This window comes from Xenopus tropicalis, chromosome 5 (assembly GCF_000004195.4).
Source record: "Xenopus tropicalis strain Nigerian chromosome 5, UCB_Xtro_10.0, whole genome shotgun sequence".
Lineage (NCBI taxonomy): Eukaryota > Metazoa > Chordata > Amphibia > Anura > Pipidae > Xenopus > Xenopus tropicalis.
The window spans coordinates 152,687,734-152,709,861 of NC_030681.2; the positions used below are offsets into that span (position 1 = coordinate 152,687,734).

At 49.4% G+C, this 22,128-nt stretch overlaps 1 protein-coding gene across 1 annotated transcript in view; it reads left to right on the plus strand.

Moving 5' to 3' along the window:
• Positions 1 to 22,128, plus strand: part of ncoa1 (nuclear receptor coactivator 1) — a 237,102-nt gene that overhangs the window by 742 nt on the left and 214,232 nt on the right.

Genomic DNA, 22,128 nt, shown 5'->3' on the forward strand with positions numbered 1-22,128 from the left:
GGGTCACTGACCCCGTATATATATATATATATACATGTTTAGGTTCTGGATACCCATTTTAAGGGAATGCAGCTTTCATATTATTTATATACATATATATGTGTGTAAAAAAACAGTTACTTTCATAACCCCATTTTTTTCAAGTTTAACTTACCCTTTAATCTCGTATATCAGTTTACTTCCTGCTGGTGAATTTCTCAGTGCTTCTGGCTTCTCCCTCTATATTGGTGGCTGATACCTACTGGGACATAAAGTTTTTAGGATGGTTATGATCTGCCTGATCCTGATTTCTTTTGGGTTAGCTTCCCCTTTACCCCATGCAATACATTGATTTCTGTGAGTGAGTTTCTGGTTATTTTGCAGTGGAACCCTCCATGTTGGCTTAGTGGCGCCGTGACCTACAAATGGCATTGGACGTGTCGTTATTGATATCTGTTAATTAAAAGTTGATGGGGGGAGGGGGTGCTACATGTGGCCCCTCAGGCTCTGGGTGTTATGCAAAAGGTATATACACAGATTTGATTGGTTCTGTAACATGTGAGGCTTCTAATGTGCTCTCTAAAGGGGCAACAAGTTTGGGACTCTTCTCATGCTCTGATTGGCTACAGGCTGATTCTAGGGGAATGTTCAGCTGGTTTAAATGCTCTGATTGACAGTAAGCTTATTCAGCCCTGTAAATGTTCCAGTGCTCTGATTGGCTAAAGTTTGTGACATCCTATCTTACCAGCAAATCACCTAGTAAGTGGCAAATCCGCCCTTATCCTCCGGCTATGCCTTGATATAACCCCACCCATTTTATTTACTAGGCCCCGCCCCTCTACATGAATCAGGGACAACTTATAATGTATGTGGCATTTTTTAAAGTTTTGTTTCTTTCAAGCAGTTTATTTCCTATTGGTTATAGTTTCTATAGGTACTAAACTGCACAGTTACCCACATACCAACCAATCAGAAGTTAGCTTTGATTAGGCAACACAAGACAAAGCTTGCATTTGATTGGCTGCACTGGGGGTATTTAGCTCCCATATGGATCCCTGGTTGTACCCAAAGTTCCCAGCATTTTAGTTGTTATTATGGGGTTACAGAACAGGCCGCCATTGCCCCGACAGTCTCCCATATACATAAATAAAAATAATCTCTCAGTGCTGCAGCCAGGCCGGGAGCGTGTGGAGGGAAACATGTTGTTAGCGTGTGCCTATAATAAGCAGTGAGAGATTACACGGTACAGTAATGTGCCTGGGGGGGGGGGCGGCAGAGTTACTGTACGGCGGAGCCCGGGGGCCACTAACAATGGGCTCATTGGCTGCTGCCCTGTCAGGCCTCTCGCTATGTACTGAGTGACAGTCAGGCACAATGGGGCTCAGGCAAGAGTGAAACTGCCAGCTGAGTCACATAAAGGGTTAATCTCACTTACGGTGTAAAGCTCGACCGGAACATGGGCACCGGGTACGAGACACCGGGCACTATGAAAGGGGGCCTGCAATAGCGGGTACAGCCCGAGTGATGCGGCGGTGCATAGGGGTGCATGGGGTACATGGGGGTGCATAAGGGTACATGGGGGTGCATGGCAGTGCATAGGGTGCATAAGGGTACATGGGGGTGCATGGCAGTGCATAGGGTGCATAAGGGTACATGGGGGTGCATGGCAGTGCATAGGGTGCATAAGGGTACATGGGGGTGCATGGCAGTGCATAGGGTACATGGGGGTGCATGAGGGTACATGGGGGTGCATTGAAGTGCATGGAGGTACATGGGGGTGCATGGGAGTGCATAGGGGTACATGGGGGTACATGGGGGTACATGGCACTGCATGGGAGTACATGGGGGTACATGGGGGTGCATGGGGGGGGGTACATGGGAGTGCATGGCACTGCATGGGAGTACATGGGGGTACATGGGGGTGCATGGGAGTGCATGGGGGTACATGGGGGTGCATGGGAGTGCAAATGGGGGTGCATGGGGGTGCATGGGGTGCATGGGAGTACATGAGGGTACATGGGGTGCATGGGGGTGCATGGGGGTACATGGAGGTACATGGGGGGTACATGGGGGTGCATGGAGGTACATGGGGGGTACATGGGGGGTACATGGGGGTGCATGGAGGTGCATGGAGGTACATGGGGGTGCATGGAGGTACATGGGGGGTGCATGGAGGTACATGGAGGTACATGGAGGTACATGGGGGGTACATGGGGGTGCATGGAGGTACATGGGGGGTACATGGGGGTGCATGGAGGTACATGGGGGGTACATGGGGGGTGCATGGCAGTGCAAGAGCGCTGGGGATCTGCTATGAGCAGTCACGCCTGTAGAACACGTCTGTCTCTTTCTGTGAGAGTAAATACAGTAGGAGGGAGGGGGCCGGACCTCAGGAAACCTCAGGAATCTGGGATCTCTCACATATTTCCCTGTTTGACAGACTGTCCTGTTACCTTTCAGCTGCACGTGTTCTTCCACGTGGGGCTGCACTGGCGCTTCCAGCGGGCAATACAGGCCTGGGGCACCATACTGCCCCGGGGTACCCACCAGCAGGCAATACAGGACTGGGGCACCATACTGCCCCGGGGTACCCACCAGCAGGCAATACAGGACTGGGGCACCATACTGCCCCGGGGTACGCACCAGCAGGCAATACAGGACTGGGGCACCATACTGCCCCGGGGTACCCACCAGCGGGCAATACAGGACTGGGGCACCATACTGCCCCGGGGTACCCACCAGCGGGCAATACAGGACTGGGGCACCATACTGCCTCGGGGTACCCACCGCAGGCAATACAGGACTGGGGCACCATACTGCCCCGGGGTACCCACCAGCAGGCAATACAGGACTGGGGCACCATACTGCCCTGGGGTACGCACCAGCAGGCAATACAGGACTGGGGCACCATACTGCCCCGGGGTACCCAGCAGCGGGCAATACAGGACTGGGGCACCATACTGCCCCGGGGTACCCACCAGCGGGCAATACAGGACTGGGGCACCATACTGCCCCGGGGTACGCACCAGCAGACAATACACACAGGGCCGGGGCACCATACTGCCCCGGGGTACCCACCAGCAGGCAATACAGGACTGGGGCACCATACTGCCCCGGGGTACCCACCAGCAGGCAATACAAACAGGACTGGGACACCATACTGCCCCGGGGTACCCACCAGCAGGCAATACAGGATTGGGGCACCATACGGCCCCGGGGTACCCACCAGCAGGCAATACAGGACTGGGGCACCATACTGCCCTGGGGTACCCACCAGAAGGCAATACAGGACTGGGGCACCATACTGCCCCGGGGTACCCACCAGCAGGCAATACAGGACTGGGGCACCATACTGCCCCGGGGTACCCACCAGCAGGCAATACAGGACTGGGGCACCATACTGCCCCGGGGTACCCACCGTCAGGCAATACACACAGGACTGGGGCACCATACTGCCCCGGGGTACCCACCAGCAGGCAATACAGGACTGGGGCACCATACTGCCCCGGGGTACCCACCAGCAGGCAATACAGGACTGGGGCACCATACTGCCCCGGGGTACCCACCAGCAGGCAATACAGGACTGGGGCACCATACTGCCCCGGGGTACCCACCAGCAGGCAATACAGGACTGGGGCACCATACTGCCCCGGGGTACCCACCGTCAGGCAATACACACAGGACTGGGGCACCATACTGCCCCGGGGTACCCACCAGCAGGCAATACAGGACTGGGGCACCATACTGCCCCGGGGTACCCACCGTCAGGCAATACACACAGGACTGGGGCACCATACTGCCCCGGGGTACGCACCAGCAGGCAATACAGGACTGGGGCACCATACTGCCCCGGGGTACCCACCAGCGGGCAATACAGGACTGGGGCACCATACTGCCTCGGGGTACCCACCGCAGGCAATACAGGACTGGGGCACCATACTGCCCCGGGGTACCCACCAGCAGGCAATACAGGACTGGGGCACCATACTGCCCTGGGGTACGCACCAGCAGGCAATACAGGACTGGGGCACCATACTGCCCCGGGGTACCCAGCAGCGGGCAATACAGGACTGGGGCACCATACTGCCCCGGGGTACCCACCAGCGGGCAATACAGGACTGGGGCACCATACTGCCCCGGGGTACGCACCAGCAGACAATACACACAGGGCCGGGGCACCATACTGCCCCGGGGTACCCACCAGCAGGCAATACAGGACTGGGGCACCATACTGCCCCGGGGTACCCACCAGCAGGCAATACAAACAGGACTGGGACACCATACTGCCCCGGGGTACCCACCAGCAGGCAATACAGGACTGGGGCACCATACGGCCCCGGGGTACCCACCAGCAGGCAATACAGGACTGGGGCACCATACTGCCCTGGGGTACCCACCAGAAGGCAATACAGGACTGGGGCACCATACTGCCCCGGGGTACCCACCAGCAGGCAATACAGGACTGGGGCACCATACTGCCCCGGGGTACCCACCAGCAGGCAATACAGGACTGGGGCACCATACTGCCCCGGGGTACCCACCGTCAGGCAATACACACAGGACTGGGGCACCATACTGCCCCGGGGTACCCACCAGCAGGCAATACAGGACTGGGGCACCATACTGCCCCGGGGTACCCACCAGCAGGCAATACAGGACTGGGGCACCATACTGCCCCGGGGTACCCACCAGCAGGCAATACAGGACTGGGGCACCATACTGCCCCGGGGTACCCACCGTCAGGCAATACACACAGGACTGGGGCACCATACTGCTCCGGGGTACCCACCGTCAGGCAATACACACAGGACTGGGGCACCATACTGCCCCGGGGTACCCACCAGCAGGCAATACAGGACTGGGGCACCATACTGCCCCGGGGTACCCACCAGCAGGCAATACACACAGGACTTGGGCACCATACTGCCCCGGGGTACCCACCGTCAGGCAATACACACAGGACTTGGGCACCATACTGCCCCGGGGTACCCACCATCAGGCAATACAAACAGGACTGGGGCTTACTGACATTATGGGGCGGGGCTATGATGCAGCAATTGGCCAATCTTGGAGAATCCTGCCAAATCGGGAAAACCGGGCAGGCAGTTTTGATCCGGACACCCCTAGTTAGATCTCTGCACCCATAATGTTGCCAGGGCCAGGGGGGCATCTCCATGGGAATCAACGTGTTGCTAGGGCCACTGTGCCAGGAAATGCTGAGGAATGGTTACAATAGTCCAGCAGGGCTACAGTAGGGCCCTAAGGGAAACAATATGGCCGCTGGAGCTTGTGTCAGTTATGGGGTAACATTGGAAAGAGAAGGGTTAATGAGCCGGTGCTGTTTCTCTTTCCCATTCAGTTATAGGGATCTGTTGTTTATCCGAGAAAATATTTGTGCATTTCCTGAAGGCGGCGAAGGAATCTATGGTTCCGCCCTCAAAGGCGCTTACTGTATATTGTATTGTGTGTATATATAATATATACTCGCGTATATAGCAGCGCATACAGGCCGTTATTGTGCTGCCTAATGTCATTATATTCCCACGTGAATTAACCCCTATAGGAATCTGCTGCTAGTTCCAAGGGCCACTAAATGCCCCCAGCGAGGGGCAGGTTATACTTCATGCACGCAAGAAAAAGTGCAACAATTCAGCTTCTGCAAAGTTTGGGGGGAGGCGCTAAAAAGATTTTAGGGTCCAGTAAGACTATATATTATATGAATTGATTGCTGTCCTGTGGATCTATATGGGAGAGAACCAGCATCCCTCACACATTTATCTGTATCTGCAGAGTCTGCCCTAACTGCCACCTATTGGCTAAGGGCAGTTTGAGGCACCCTAACAACCACACATCAGTAGGAACTGTAACCCTAAAATATAAACTGTTGATAGAAAAGGGCACAAACACAGCTGCTGCTTTCAATAGCCCTGCGATAAGTGCCACTGTTTATGGTGGGCAGTGCCCAGGCATGGCATGGATAGGATGGCATGGATAGGATGGCAGGGATAGAATGGCACGGATAGGATGGCACGGATAGGATGGCATGGATAGGATAGCATGGATAGAATGGCATGGATAGGATAGCATGGATAGGATAGCACGGATAGAATGGCAAGGATAGAATGGCACGGATAGAATGGCACGGATAGGATGGCACGGATAGGATGGCACGGATAGGATGGCATGGGTAGGATGGCATGGATAGGATGGCATGGATAGAATGGTATGAATTGGATGACATGGATAGAATGGCATGGATAGGATGGCATGGAAAGAATGTGGTGCATGGTGCACAGTACCCAGCTCTCTGTCTCACTGCTGTGTTTCCCATCTGGCTCTCATCAGCAGATCACGTGTTCCCTCTGGTATTCTCAGTGTATTGCCGTGTGTGTGTGTGTGTGTGTGCCAAGTACAGAAGCCTTTTCACATTCAGGCAGGTTCTCCTGCAGCTACTTCCGAAATGTATTTTGCAGTGGGTGGCTTTAACCCTTAGGTACCCCAGGGCTGCCTTGTGCCCCCCCCAACTGCCCTCTCAGGGGTCTTTGTGTTCAGTACATTACCCCTTATAATACATGAGTGATACTCAGAGTTCCCTGTATAACTCAGCCTGCAGCCTTGTGCCTTTATATGGGCACAGAACCCCTCAGTGACTGCTAATATCCTTATCATTTACAGTAGGGGGTACATTATCCCTTATAATACATGAGTGATACTCAGAGTTCCCTGTATAACTCAGCCTGCAGCCTTGTGCCTTTATATGGGGGGCACAGAACCCCTCAGTGACTGCTAATATCCTTATCATTTACAGTAGGGGGTACATTATCCCTTATAATACATGAGTGATACTCAGAGTTCCCTGTATAACTCAGCCTGCAGCCTTGTGCCTTTATATGGGCACAGAACCCCTCAGTGACTGCTAATATCCTTATCATTTACAGTAGGGGGTACATTATCCCTTATAATACATGAGTGATACTCAGAGTTCCCTGTATAACTCAGCCTGCAGCCTTGTGCCTTTATATGGGGGGCACAGAACCCCTCAGTGACTGCTAATATCCTTATCATTTACAGTAGGGGGTACATTATCCGTTATAATACATGAGTGATACTCAGAGTTCCCTGTATAACTCAGCCTGCAGCCTTGTGCCTTTATATGGGCACAGAACCCCTCAGTGACTGCTAATATCCTTATCATTTACAGTAGGGGGTACATTATCCCTTATAATACATGAGTGATACTCAGAGTTCCCTGTATAACTCAGCCTGCAGCCTTGTGCCTTTATATGGGCACAGAACCCCTCAGTGACTGCTAATATCCTTATCATTTACAGTAGGGGGTACATTATCCCTTATAATACATGAGTGATACTCAGAGTTCCCTGTATAACTCAGCCTGCAGCCTTGTGCCTTTATATGGGCACAGAACCCCTCAGTGACTGCTAATATCCTTATCATTTACAGTAGGGGGTACATTATCCCTTATAATACATGAGTGATACTCAGAGTTCCCTGTATAACTCAGCCTGCAGCCTTGTGCCTTTATATGGGCACAGAACCCCTCAGTGACTGCTAATATCCTTATCATTTACAGTAGGGGGTACATTATCCCTTATAATACATGAGTGATACTCAGAGTTCCCTGTATAACTCAGCCTGCAGCCTTGTGCCTTTATATGGGGGGCACAGAACCCCTCAGTGACTGCTAATATCCTTATCATTTACAGTAGGGGGTACATTATCCCTTATAATACATGAGTGATACTCAGAGTTCCCTGTATAACTCAGCCTGCAGCCTTGTGCCTTTATATGGGGGGCACAGAACCCCTCAGTGACTGCTAATATCCTTATCATTTACAGTAGGGGGTACATTATCCCTTATAATACATGAGTGATACTCAGAGTTCCCTGTATAACTCAGCCTGCAGCCTTGTGCCTTTATATGGGCACAGAACCCCTCAGTGACTGCTAATATCCTTATAATTTACAGTAGGGGGTACATTATCCCTTATAATACATGAGTGATATATCCGTGTATGTATGTGTGTATGTGAGTGTAGTTACAGTGGTTCCCAGACACCATTACTCTGAGATGTTCAGTTGATGGAACAATTATATCAGGATCATTTGAGTGCAGGGATAATGTGCCGGGAGCTGTAGGGATTATGCCGTATGTACAAATGACAGACTAATCGCTGCAGGAACAACTTGTGATATGAATGGGAATGATAAATACAGGAAATTAGCGGATTCCTTTGATGGGCAAATTACCTGTGAGCCCTGGCCCGTCCCAGTCTCCGTATCATTTACACTCCTATTCAAAGATTTGGCATATTTTGTTTTTTATTCATTTACAATCAGCTTAAGTAAATAAAAAACAATTTCATACTTATCTGTACAATTGTTATTTACCCCATTTAGTGCCATATGGTATAGAGCCATAACCCCCTGTTAGTGTCATATGGTACAGAGCCATAACCCCCTGTTAGTGCCATATGGTACAGAGCCATAACCCCCTGTTAGTGCCATATGGTACAGAGCCATAACCCCCTGTTAGTGCCATATGGTATAGAGCCATAACTGTTAGTGCCATATGGTATAGAGCCATAACCTCCTGTTAGTGCCATATGGTATAGAGCCATAACCCCCTGTTAGTGCCATATGGTATAGAGCCATAACCCCCTGTTAGTGCCATATGGTACAGAGCCATAACCCCCTGTTAGTGCCATATGGTATAGAGCCATAACCCCCTGTTAGTGCCATATGGTATAGAGCCATAACCCCCTGTTAGTGCCATATGGTATAGAGCCATAACCCCCTGTTAGTGCCATATGGTACAGAGCCATAACCCCCTGTTAGTGCCATATGGTACAGAGCCATAACCCCCTGTTAGTGCCATATGGTATAGAGCCATAACCCCCTGTTAGTGCCATATGGTACAGAGCCATAACCCCCTGTTAGTGCCATATGGTACAGAGCCATAACCCCCTGTTAGTGCCATATGGTATAGAGCCATAACCCCCTGTTAGTGCCATATGGTATAGAGCCATAACCCCCTGTTAGTGCCATATGGTATAGAGCCATAACCCCCTGTTAGTGCCATATGGTATAGAGCCATAACCCCCTGTTAGTGCCATATGGTATAGAGCCATAATCCCCTGTTAGTGCCATATGGTATAGAGCCATAACTGTTAGTGCCATATGGTATAGAGCCATAACTGTTAGTGCCATATGGTATAGAGCCATAACCCCCTGTTAGTGCCATATGGTATAGAGCCATAACCCCCTGTTAGTGCCATATGGTATAGAGCCATAACCCCGTTAGTGCCATATGGTATAGAGCCATAACCCCCTGTTAGTGCCATATGGTATAGAGCCATAACCCCCTGTTAGTGCCATATGGTATAGAGCCATAACCCCCTGTTAGTGCCATATGGTATAGCGCCATAACCCCCTGTTAGTGCCGCAGAGCATCCTATGGGTTAAACACTCCGGAACCGGTGCCATAGACTTTAGCTTTCTGGATTCCAGCAAATCAAACTCGCCCTGGGGGCTTACAGTCCATCATTATAATAACTATATATATATCTGATATAACTATTATTGCAACAAAGAAACAATGGATGGTGAGTGCTGACTATTCGTTCTTCCTTATGGGCAAACACAGCAGCCACGTGTGCCCTTAGTATCCGGCATATAAAGGGAAAGTTCTCCTTTTATTATTATTATTATTATTATTATCAGTATAATGAACGTATTCATATTCAGCAGGGTTGATCAGAGTGAATCAGAAATGTGGCGGCGTGATATGTCATAAACAAGAGTATTTTAGAAAATCAAGGAGAACCCCAAGGCACTGGGTCTGGGGAGAGGGGCTGATAATAGAGAGATTATCTCTTATAGGTATTGTGGGGATATTATGGGTGTTGGTCATGTAAGGAAGCCCTGGGACACAAGTAGAAATGGCCGACAAAAAAGAAGAAATTTGAGTTAAGAGATCTGGGTGGATATCTGAAGAGTTAGATTTGAGTAGCATTAGCTTAGAAGGGCTTTATAAACCAGTCATTCATTGGTTAGGAGTTAGATTTGAGTAGCATTAACTTAGAAGGGCTTTATAAACCAGTCATTCATTGGTTAAGAGAGATAGAGAACAGAGAGAATAATAATGGGTCTAGGAAAGAGCTTAGAGGAACCTCAAGTGAAACAGGTAGGGGAGAAGGTGATACTCTATGGTAAGAGGGAAAGCCGGTACAGTAAGGCAGAGGGGATGGAGGGACTGGAGGAGGCGAGGAAGACTTGGGGGCTAAAGGATGCTGGGAGATCAAAGAGTACTTATAAGGAGAAGGGGTAACAGACAGTAGGTCAGTGGTGAGTCTTTTTAGTGGAATGTTGTGGGCAAAATCCAGATTGTACTCAACCAATCAATAACCAGAGAGACAGCGGGTCAACCAGTTATGCAATAACCAGTAGCCGGGAGATAAATGGAAACAAATGGTGGGATAGAGTTTAACAACAGTCAAGGCTAATAAAAAAATGGCCAACTGGATTTGATTTAGATGCTAACTTCCCCTTTAGGGAGGCTGCCATTTTATATGCTTCATTTACACTCAAGTTTCATTTTTCATGGGTTGTATTTACAAAGAAACATCCCTACAGAGTTACCCCTCACACCAACTAGGTCAATATTATCCCCTTGTAAGGTGTGACTCTTGGGGTACAGAATGTTTGGGGATGGGGTGTCAGGGAAACAGGTAGTACCATGGGTTGTATTTACAAAGGAGCATCCCTACAGAGTTACCCCTCACACCCACACTTTTATTAATGTGCCAGTGAATTTGTTTTCAGCAGAACCCTACCTAGAACGTTCTAGATAGTCATGTAAAACCACCGGTACCAGTGCAGCCCCAGGGCAGGGCAGATGAATCCTGGCAGGACAAAGGCTGGGAAGGCATTAATAACATTTGTAATTGAATTTTATTTGTAAGCATTTTTTGGGGGTTTGTTGGCATTCTTGGACTGTTAATAGGGGGCTTTTGGCTCAACTGAGAGTCAGCAACCCAAGTTTAAACCAATTGACTTTGGGGGGGGGGGGGAGCAGCCAAAATAGTTACGAAAGAGTGTAGATGGGGGAATGTGGGATACGCCAAGCCTGGATAACCTGATCCTGTGTGAGAGATTGAATTATTCTTTCTTAGGGAGGGGACCCCACAGGTTCAGTAGCCAAGGCCAATCCCAATGCATAGGGTTTTTACGTGTTTTTAGTGAAGAATTAACACAACTCAGACCGACATGCCGGCCAATAATTACAACTTACAACCAAAATTCACCCCCCAGTCCACTGGCCAAATGTCCCAATGAACCTGACAAATGGACAAAAGCAGTCTCAGTCCTGGGAAGAGTCTATGCCTTGGCCATGGATTTCTGGAAGAGGACAATGGAAAATCAAAACTATTTACATCCATAGGAATTTGTTGCTCCCGGGGGTCTGAAGGAGCAAAATCCAACATAGTGAGCTTGGCAGGTCCAGAAAGCTCCAAGTCCCATGTAACAGTCTAATAACAATGTTAAAACTCCCAGAAAACCTGAGAGAAACATATTGTGACCGGGGATGGGCAGGGTGGGTTGAGACCAACTGACATGAACCTTATCATTTGGCTTTCCTTGGGTGCAAATGTTGCACTTGTGTTAGCAGAACCTCGGGTTCAAACAATGGCTCTGGAACTGGGCCGAGGGCAATGAGTGCGGCACATCCATCAGAGTGCGGATAAGCAAAGGCAACAAGAACCAGCAATTAGTGTCCAAATATAATGGGGGAATAACAAATAGAATAGAAACCCTCATCTCCTGGTGAGTGAATGTGAGTAATGTATGAATAGGAGTGGATAAAGCAGGTGAATGGGAGTTGGGGGGGTTTGAGGAGCACTAGGAGTAGGCAGGGGGGGCACAGCCAACGTCACGCCACACAAACCCACAGAAAGCGCCTGATTCTTCTCATTGTAAAGAGACACTGCCATTTCATTGTCGCTCACAGCGAATACGAGCGGAATATGCAGCAAATACGAAATGTTTCTATTGCAAAACATGTGCCATTAAGGACAGACGGAGGAGGGACTGAATCATTCCTATTCCAGTAAATCACTTCATATTGTAGCACTGGAAGCGCAGCTGCTTATTTGCTATACATGGAGAAGCTTCCTGCCCCATAGGCAAGAATAGTCCAATGTGGGGTATCCGGCGGGATAAGGGGCAATAAGGTCAGGACAAGCGGCAATCAGTGTAGTCAAAACCAGACAAAAGAGTTGGGAACTGAGAAACCAATCAAAATAGCAAATGTAGACGCGCCCAGGAGCTTGCAGTCCTATATTCGCCACTGAACCTGAGTCCTTGGCATCTATTCATTTTGAATTTTCGGGTCAAGCACTGCGTGATGATATCACCATGCCAGAGGTGTGTTGGACTTGACGACCATGGGTGCCGCCATTTTGGATGTAGTGCTGAAGAGGAGAGCCATCGAGCACTCTGTCAGTAGGTGTCAGCGCAGGGGTTTTGTATTTGGATGGAGGCTCCAGTTTTGAGGTTTGAGTCATCTAATCCTTAAAACAGCTTTACAAATTGGATAGGAAAGTGGAGATGTAAGTAGCAGAGAAATGGAAAAGCCAATGCTAGGGCTCTGTTATAACATGGGGTGCATTGGCCAAGGCAGGGGTCCCCAACCTTTCTTACTCGTGAGCCTCAGTCAAATATAAAAAGACTTGGGGAGCAACACAAGCACCATAAAAGTTCATGGAGGAGCCAAATAAGGGCTGTGATTGGCTATTAGGTGCCTCTATGCACACTATCAGCTTACAGGGGCTTTATTTGGTAGGAAATCTTGTTTTTATTCAACCAAAACTTGCCCCCAAGTCAGGAATTCAAAAATAACTCCCTGGTTTGGGGGCACTGAGAGCAACACCCAAGGGGTTGGGGAGCAACATGTTGCCCCGGAGCCACTGGTTGGGGATCACTGGACTAAGGCAATGGAGAGGATTGGACTGGGGTCTCTATTATAACATGAGATAAACTGGCCAAGGCGATAGCCCCATATACAGCCATTTAGAAGACATTAGCCGAAACCCCTGGAGGGTATCATTCCTCTTGGTTTGTATTAAGTCTGCCCGACGCCCACCTTGGATAGAAGCAATAATAAACTCTTTCTTTGTGCTCCAAACGCTCAATAGATCATCCAATCATCCAACAGATGCACCAATGGGATTCTGGCACGCGGGGGCCTTTATCTTATCTACATGGCTAATTCCAGGGGACAGCCGTGGCCTGAATAAAAGTAACCGACAGCAGCATGACTAATAGCTTCAATATAGATGTCTGGGATTCCTCCACCTCTTCTCCCCAACCCGACCGCCAAATAAAATGGAGGTATTCGCAGTAGAATTAGAGTATCTGAGGCCCGCCCTATGTTGGCAGATCAAGTAGAACATCATCCCTCTGTCAAATCTCTGACTGGGGCCCCACAGAGCAGCGGATATAGGGATGAAGAATGGGGACTGTAGGTATAGGAGACCAAGATGGTGCCAGTAACCCCCATACCCTGTATCTGAGTTGCCCCAACTGCAGCCCTTTGAGGTACAACAGTACAGTAAAAATGTTCTTCAAGACCAGTGAGCTCTCTGTAATGGCCTCCCCAGTGGCATTGCCAGTTTCTCTATGGGAGATTGGAAGATGTCTAGTTTGTCAAGCATTGAAGTTTTCTTGGAGAGAAAAGTTGGCCAATAAAACTGCCCACTGTGCACCTCCAACCTGAGTTGGCAGCTTATTGGTCCATCTATTGTGCCGGTCTCCTGAACAATATCCGAGTGTTGATATGGTTCTCTCCCAGCTGATTGCTATATACCCCCCTTAAGACTGGATTATAGGGGTCCAGGGGGCAGTCAGCGGGGCTTAGCACAGTAGGGGGCAGTCAGTAGGGCCCAGCACAGTAGGGGGCAGTCAGTAGGGCCCAGCACAGTAGGGGGCAGTCAGTAGGGCCCAGCACAGTAGGGGGCAGTCAGTAGGGCCCAGCACAGTAGGGGGCAGTCAGTAGGGCCCAGCACAGTAGGGGGCAGTCAGTAGGGCCCAGCACAGTAGGGGGCAGTCAGTAGGGCCCAGCACAGTAGGGGGCAGTCAGTAGGGCCCAGCACAGTTGGGGGCAGTCGGTAGGGCCCAGCACAGTTGGGGGCAGTAGGTAGGGCCCAGCACAGTTGGGGGCAGTAGGTAGGGCCCAGCACAGTTGGGGGCAGTCAGTAGGACCCAGCACAGTTGGGGGCAGTCAGTAGGGCCCAGCACAGTTGGGGGCAGTCAGTAGGGCCCAGCACAGTTGGGGGCAGTCAGTAGGGCCCAGCACAGTAGGGGGCAGTCAGTAGGGCCCAGCACAGTTGGGGGCAGTCAGTAGGGCCCAGCACAGTTGGGGGCAGTCAGTAGGGCCCAGCACAGTTGGGGGCAGTCAGTAGGGCCCAGCACAGTAGGGGGCAGTCAGTAGGGCCCAGCACAGTTGGGGGCAGTCAGTAGGGCCCAGCACAGTTGGGGGCAGTCAGTAGGGCCCAGCACAGTAGGGGGCAGTCAGTAGGGCCCAGCACAGTAGGGGGCAGTCAGTAGGGCCCAGCACAGTAGGGGGCAGTCAGTAGGGCCCAGCACAGTAGGGGGCATTATATAGGGCCCAGCGGTGCCCAGCTGGATTATTCTGGGTATGCCAGTGTGCCAGTCCCACCCATTAGGATGCTTATGGCAGCAATTCTTTCAACACCTTTAGTGCAGAGTCAGAGTCATTTTTGGGGGGGGTCCCTCAGAGAAAGGAGGGAGATGGTTAAAATGTTAAATAATAAAACAAAGGAATGATTTGTGGGTGCAGAAGGGGTTAATCCCGCGCTTCCCGCGCAGCAGAGGAATCAGCCGCATTACAAGACGTGGGAATTATAACCCATTTCAGCTTATGACTATAATGATTTCTAATGGGCTTTTAAACTCTCTCTTCAGCTCGCTGGTTTGTGACAACAGTCGCACTCAAAATGGAAATTCCTCCCGTTCCTGCGCTCTCTCAGTATTAAACGCCTCTCTGCCCGCCATCCCCGAGCACAAACACCCAGCCAGGGAGTAATGAGCCCCCTCAGGGCGCCGGGGGGGGGTAACTTATAGTAACCCTAGTGCTCCCCCCTCAGGGTGAGATAATAAGGGTATCCGCGCGCTCAGTAAGTAGCAGGTAAGTGCCGTTTAATGGCTTTACTGGCGACGGGAAGGTGCTCATTAGCCCAGGGAATTCTGGGAAAGCAAAGCTGCCAGAAACGCAAAGTTTCATAGAAAATAGTTCAGGGATCGTAAATCTGTTTAGCGCTACGATGGGCTAAGCCACTCCCCTTGGGTTTTACCCTATAGCAGCGCTGCCCAACATTTAGTGGACCAATTGTATCTCATAGAACCTGCTGGGGGGCCGGACTCCATTAAAATGATGAGGTCATATAGGAAAGTCTATGGAGCCTCTGAGCAGTCTGTGGGGCCAATGAATCTTTCCGAGGGCCACGTTTGGCCCGTGGGCCTCCAGTTGGACAGCCCTGCCTTGTAATATTCCTTCTAACCAATCAGCTGTCTTTTGGCAAATCATATTGTGGGCCCTTGACTTAGGGGTGGGGGTTCCAGTGTTGGACTGGGGTGTCAGGGGCCCATTGGGGCTGCTGCCTGGGATGTAAGAGAGGATTGGTAAATATGTAATCACTGGGCAATTGTGTTACTTACTGCAGCCTGAAATGTATCTGAAACAGGTGTCCAGTTAATCTGTGTAGTCTGATTAGTAAATAGCTTTACCTGCCATTAAATCTCCCTGAGAGTAGGTCACCTGGCCCATCCAATTACATCTACTTACACTGGGATTGTATAGCTCTCTGTACAGGCTATGAGCAAACTTAGGGGGCTGTTCCTGCTGAATTGTGCTTAGTACAGGGGAATCCCTATGTGCCATAGTTTTATGGTATCTCTCTGTACAGGCTATGAGCAAACTTAGGGGGCTGTTCCTGCTGAATTGTGCTTAGTACAGGGGAATCCCTATGTGCCATAGTTTATGGTATCTCTCTGTACAGGCTATGAGCAAACTTAGGGGGCTGTTCCTGCTGAATTGTGCTTAGTACAGGGGAATCCCTATGTGCCATAGTTTATGGTATCTCTCTGTACAGGCTATGAGCAAACTTAGGGGGCTGTTCCTGCTGAATTGTGCTTAGTACAGGGGAATCCCTATGTGCCATAGTTGTATGGTATCTCTCTGTACAGGCTATGGGCAAACTTAGGGGGCTGTTCCTGCTGAATTGTGCTTAGTACAGGGGAATCCCTATGTGCCATAGTTTTATGGTATCTCTCTGTACAGGCTATGAGCAAACTTAGGGGACTGTTCCTGCTGAATTGTGCTTAGTACAGGGGAATCCCTATGTGCCATAGTTTATGGTATCTCTCTGTACAGGCTATGAGCAAACTTAGGGGACTGTTCCTGCTGAATTGTGCTTAGTACAGGGGAATCCCTATGTGCCATAGTTTATGGTATCTCTCTGTACAGGCTATGGGCAAACTTAGGGGGCTGTTCCTGCTGAATTGTGCTTAGTACAGAGTAATCCCTATGTGCCATAGTTTATGGTATCTCTCTGTACAGGCTATGGGCAAACTTAGGGGGCTGTTCCTGCTGAATTGTGCTTAGTACAGGGGAATCCCTATGTGCCATAGTTTATGGTATCTCTCTGTACAGGCTATGAGGGGAACATTCCCAGTGAAACGTCAGGGACAGAATAACAAACCCGGTGCCTGTATGTTACATAACGCTCTGTATGGGGCGGGAGTAGAGGCAGAGAGAGCGGAGCATTAGTTACAGACATTACATAATCACATTATTACACTGAGCCCCATATAAGATATAATCTCTGGCGCACAGGCTGTACATAATGTTTACTATGGGGCTGATTGATACAGCCGAGCCGGCTAGCGTCCCGTACGGTTAAGTAGCCCAGGTTGCCATGCCTGCCCGGCCCCTGTATGAGCAAATAAGTATTACATGATAGTAACCCCCCCCCGGCCAGCCGGCAGCTCCTGCACTAACCACATGGCAAGTAAATGAGCATTACTCAGGATTACATTACAGCCAGAGAGTGGGAGCCAAGAAAGCCTCCGGCCAATCACTGCACTCCATGTACAGTAGGCAAATAGCGCTGCTAAGTGGCACCTTAGGGCTTTGCCAGATTTCTGGCTGACGCCGCGGTGCTCCTGCCCCTCTATCCGATCCTCAGCATCGTGTCACGTATAAATGCTTCCCCCATGCAGCAAAAGCTGCGACCAACTGCGTCCTGCGGGTTATATCGTGTGCACTGCTGGTTATGACTCCTGAAACAATGTAGCACAGGCTTTCTGATCAACAGACCTGAAGGAGAACTGACATCTTCTAAGCTGTCAATTCCAAGTGTTTCTGAGCATATTTACATTTATATATATATATATATATATAGATATATGGCGTGGGCTGCCACATTGCTTATCTCTGCCTTAGTGTTGCCTTAGTACCTACACAGTAACATGGGCAATATGACTTCTGTATAGAAGTGACACTATGCAAAACACAGAGAAGACACATCGTGGTGAGTCGGTTAAAGGGGTTTTACAATACAATCATTGCAATGACTACATTGATGCAATAAGCCTGGGGGTTTCCTTATTGCTTTACCTCTTGGTGTCCCACCTCAGGTGTGCAGAATATACCTGTATCCCCGTGAATATGCCAGTAGCCCTTTTCTGGGCTGTTACCGGTTGCAATCCAGCTGACCTGAATCTCTTTGCTTATTGGAAGTTACTGGGAACTGGGGGGTACACCGAGGGGGGTACAACTCAAGGGAATTCCACCAGGAAGATGAATCACAGTTTGCAGCAAGAAAGATGCACTCTACTCCGTGTGCCCAATGTAATTGTGCTGTACAGTCCCTGGCAATATGTCTCTTCCCCAACTACCCAACTACCCTTTTAATATACCCTAGGTAGCGCTACCAGCCCCAATGTACCAGTTGCTCCCACGTAGCAGGCAGGGGCACAAGACCTGACCTCACACAAGGGACCCAACCCCACTGAAACCTTCCAATATATTCCTTCTGGCAAAGGGATCCACAGGCACTAGGCTTCTCCTCCAAGCACCCCCCCCCCACCCACACACACACACACACACACACACACACACACACACACACACACACACACACACACACACACACACACACACACTCTGTCTCTCTGGATCTGGCTGGATACTGCAGCAGGGACCACTTTATAACCTTTCCTAGTTTGGTCACCACCCAGCCAGTATTGGACTGGCCAAGCCAGCAAATGGCCAACTAGGGCCGGTGCCAGTATTACAACTTTACCAGCAGATATACACTATATCTACCAGTAAATTTGTAAGGGAGACAAGCCTACCTATAATCCCACCCATCCCTGACTCTGCTCCTTTTAAATAAAGGCCACCCATTTCCCAGCCCCCCCAAATGATATCACTGCCCCAGTATTCAAAGCCAAAAAAGGTGGCAGCCCTACTCCTGTCCAAACCCAGGCTCTCTATGGGTCCTGTTCTTTTCTCAGATGTCCTCTGGGGCTCCCAGCAAGCATCAGGCCTTTCTCTCATATCCCAGCCAATTAGATCATTAACCTGCCTGTAACCAGCTGGTTGATGTCACAGGCAGAACAGGGGGAACTGGAAGATCTCCATCCACACTGAAAATTGATTTTATATGGACCCACATCTGCCATCCTCAATCTACAAGACTATTATCCATCTTCTTCCATACCCTTTCCTACTCTTCCATACAGTTCTACCAACATGGGGACCTTATGTACTTTCTTCCATGCCTTCTCCTAACCCTCCCTAATGTTCTACCAACATGGGGACCTTATGTACTTTCTTCCATGCCTTCTCCTAACCCTCCCTAATGTTCTACCAACATGGGGACCTTATGTACTTTCTTCCATGCCTTCTCCTAACCCTCCCTAATGTTCTACCAACATGGGGACCTTATGTACTTTCTTCCATGCCTTCTCCTAACCCTCCCTAATGTTCTACCAACATGGGGACCTTATGTACTTTCTTCCATGCCTTCTCCTAACCCTCCCTAATGTTCTACCAACATGGGGACCTTATGTACTTTCTTCCATGCCTTCTCCTAACCCTCCCTAATGTTCTACCAACATGGGGACCTTATGTACGTTCTTCCATGCCTTCTCCTAACCCTCCCTAATGTTCTACCAACATGGGGACCTTATGTACTTTCTTCCATGCCTTCTCCTAACCCTCCCTAATGTTCTACCAACATGGGGACCTTATGTACTTTCTTCCATGCCTTCTCCTAACCCTCCCTAATGTTCTACCAACATGGGGACCTTATGTACTTTCTTCCATGCCTTCTCCTAACCCTCCCTAATGTTCTACTAACATGGGGACCTTATGTACTTTCTTCCATGCCTTCTCCTAACCCTCCCTAATGTTCTACCAACATGGGGACCTTATGTACTTTCTTCCATGCCTTCTCCTAACCCTCCCTAATGTTCTACCAACATGGGGACCTTATGTACTTTCTTCCATGCCTTCTCCTAACCCTCCCTAATGTTCTACCAACATGGGGACCTTATGTACTTTCTTCCATACCTTCTCCTAACCCTCCCTAATGTTCTACGATTATTGGGACCTTATGAACTTTCTTCCATACCTTCTCCTAACCCTAATGTTCTACAAACATGGGGACCTTATGTATTTTCTTCCATACCTTTTCCTAACCCTCCCTAATGTTCTACAAACATTGGGACCTTATGTACTTTCTTCCATACCTTCTCCTAACCCTCCCTAATGTTCTACGATTATTGGGACCTTATGTACTTTCTTCCATACCTTCTCCTAACCCTCCCTAATGTTCTACGATTATTGGGACCTTATGTACTTTCTTCCATACCTTCTCCTAACCCTCCCTAATGTTCTACGATTATTGGGACCTTATGAACTTTCTTCCATACCTTCTCCTAACCCTAATGTTCTACAAACATGGGGACCTTATGTATTTTCTTCCATACCTTTTCCTAACCCTCCCTAATGTTCTACAAACATTGGGACCTTATGTACTTTCTTCCATACCTTCTCCTAACCCTCCCTAATGTTCTACGATTATTGGGACCTTATGTACTTTCTTCCATACCTTCTCCTAACCCTCCCTAATGTTCTACGATTATTGGGACCTTATGTACTTTCTTCCATACCTTCTCCTAACCCTCCCTAATGTTCTACGATTATTGGGACCTTATGAACTTTCTTCCATACCTTTTCCTACTCTTCCCAACTACAAACACAGGGAAGTTAAGTTCTTTCTCTCATACCCTCTCCTACCCTTCCCTAATTTTCTACCAACATGGGGACCCTATATAGTTTCTCATATGCTGAATTCTACCCTTCCTTAATATTTTACCTCTGTAGCAATGTAACCTTGTTGGTACTGTCCTATACCCTTTGATACTGTTCCCTAAATGTTACTTATATGTTATATGTGAGAGCTATGCACTTTCTCCTGTACCCTCTCCCTATTGTCCTTCTTACATGGGAACCTCGGGTACTTTCTCCCATACTCCTTCCTACACTTTATGTTTTACTTAAGTGGCAGCCGTATCATCTTTCTCCCATACCCTCTCCAACTCGTATTTCTCTCCCGCCCTTACCCAATGGTTTACTTACATGGGAGCCTAATGTTCTCCTCCCCCCCCCATACCCTTCTCCAACAGTGGAATTGTACGTCTCTGCCTTCTGCTGGGATGTCGGCTTTGGGTTGAAAGGAACCCTTTCCCCGTTAGACTGATGTATCATTGGGAGTAATAGGGACAGTATAGCTGAGCCAAGGCACACAGTGCAGAGCACAATGAAGGCTGTTTGCTGAGAGCTCTGCTGAGCATGGAACACTCTGAATGTATTTTCGGCTGCCAGTGCCGCGCTGCTGTTTAACACCCAATAATTTCACTCCGTTACCAGGAGAACCTGCTTTTTCCCTCAGACCCAGAGAAATGTTTAATACTCGTTTTCTGCATTTCTGCAATGCTTTGCTGAATATTCATTTCGGAGCTTGCAGGGTTTGGCATTTGCTAATTCTAGGTGCCGAGACAGGGGGAGAGGTGTTTGTAAGGAAGCTGTGAAGTTACCTAACAGGGCTCAATTATGTAACAGCGGTTTGTGCATCTGTACAATGTGCCGAACCCAGACTCCGGCACTGAGGGACTAAATTGCCTTTTCCATTGTCGCTGATCATTGGCCGCAAATTAGAAAATGTCATGAACTTGTAGGGATACGGGGCAAGGACTCGTAGGGATACGGGGCAAGGACTCGTAGGGATACGGGGCAAGGACTCGTAGGGATTCGGGGCAAGGACTCGTAGGGATTCGGGGCAAGGACTCGTAGGGATTCGGGGCAAGGACTCGTAGGGATTCGGGGCAAGGACTCGTAGGGATTCGGGGCAAGGACTCGTAGGGATTCGGGGCAAGGACTCGTAGGGATTCGGGGCAAGGACTCGTAGGGATTCGGGGCAAGGACTCGTAGGGATTCGGGGCAAGGACTCGTAGGGATACGGGGCAAGGACTCGTAGGGATTCTGGGCAAGGACTCGTAGGGATTCTGGGCAAGGACTCGTAGGGATTCGGGGCAAGAACTTTCCATACCAAAGGGTGCACCCTCTAGTTTGGGAGCCTTTACCACCAATAGTTTATTTTTTTGTTTCAACTGCTTTGAAAGCAGTTCTAATGTGTAGCGCTGGCTCCTTCTGAAAGCTCAGACTCAGGCACACTTTACTGCTGCGCTGCAAGTTGGAGTGATATCCCCCCCCTCACCCCCAGCAGCCGATCAGCAGAACAATGGGAAGGGAGCAAGATAGCAGCTCCCAGTAGGTATCAGAATAGCACTCAATAGTAAGAAATCCAAGTCCGGCTTGGGACTCCCCCAGTTACATGGGAGTAGGAGAAACAATAGGTTGGCTGAAAGCAGTTCTAATGTGTAGCGCTGGCTCCTTCTGAAAGCTCAATGTCTAACCACATCTCTCACTGTATAATGTTCTGTAGGTGACAGCACTCATTGTATAATATTCTGGGAGAT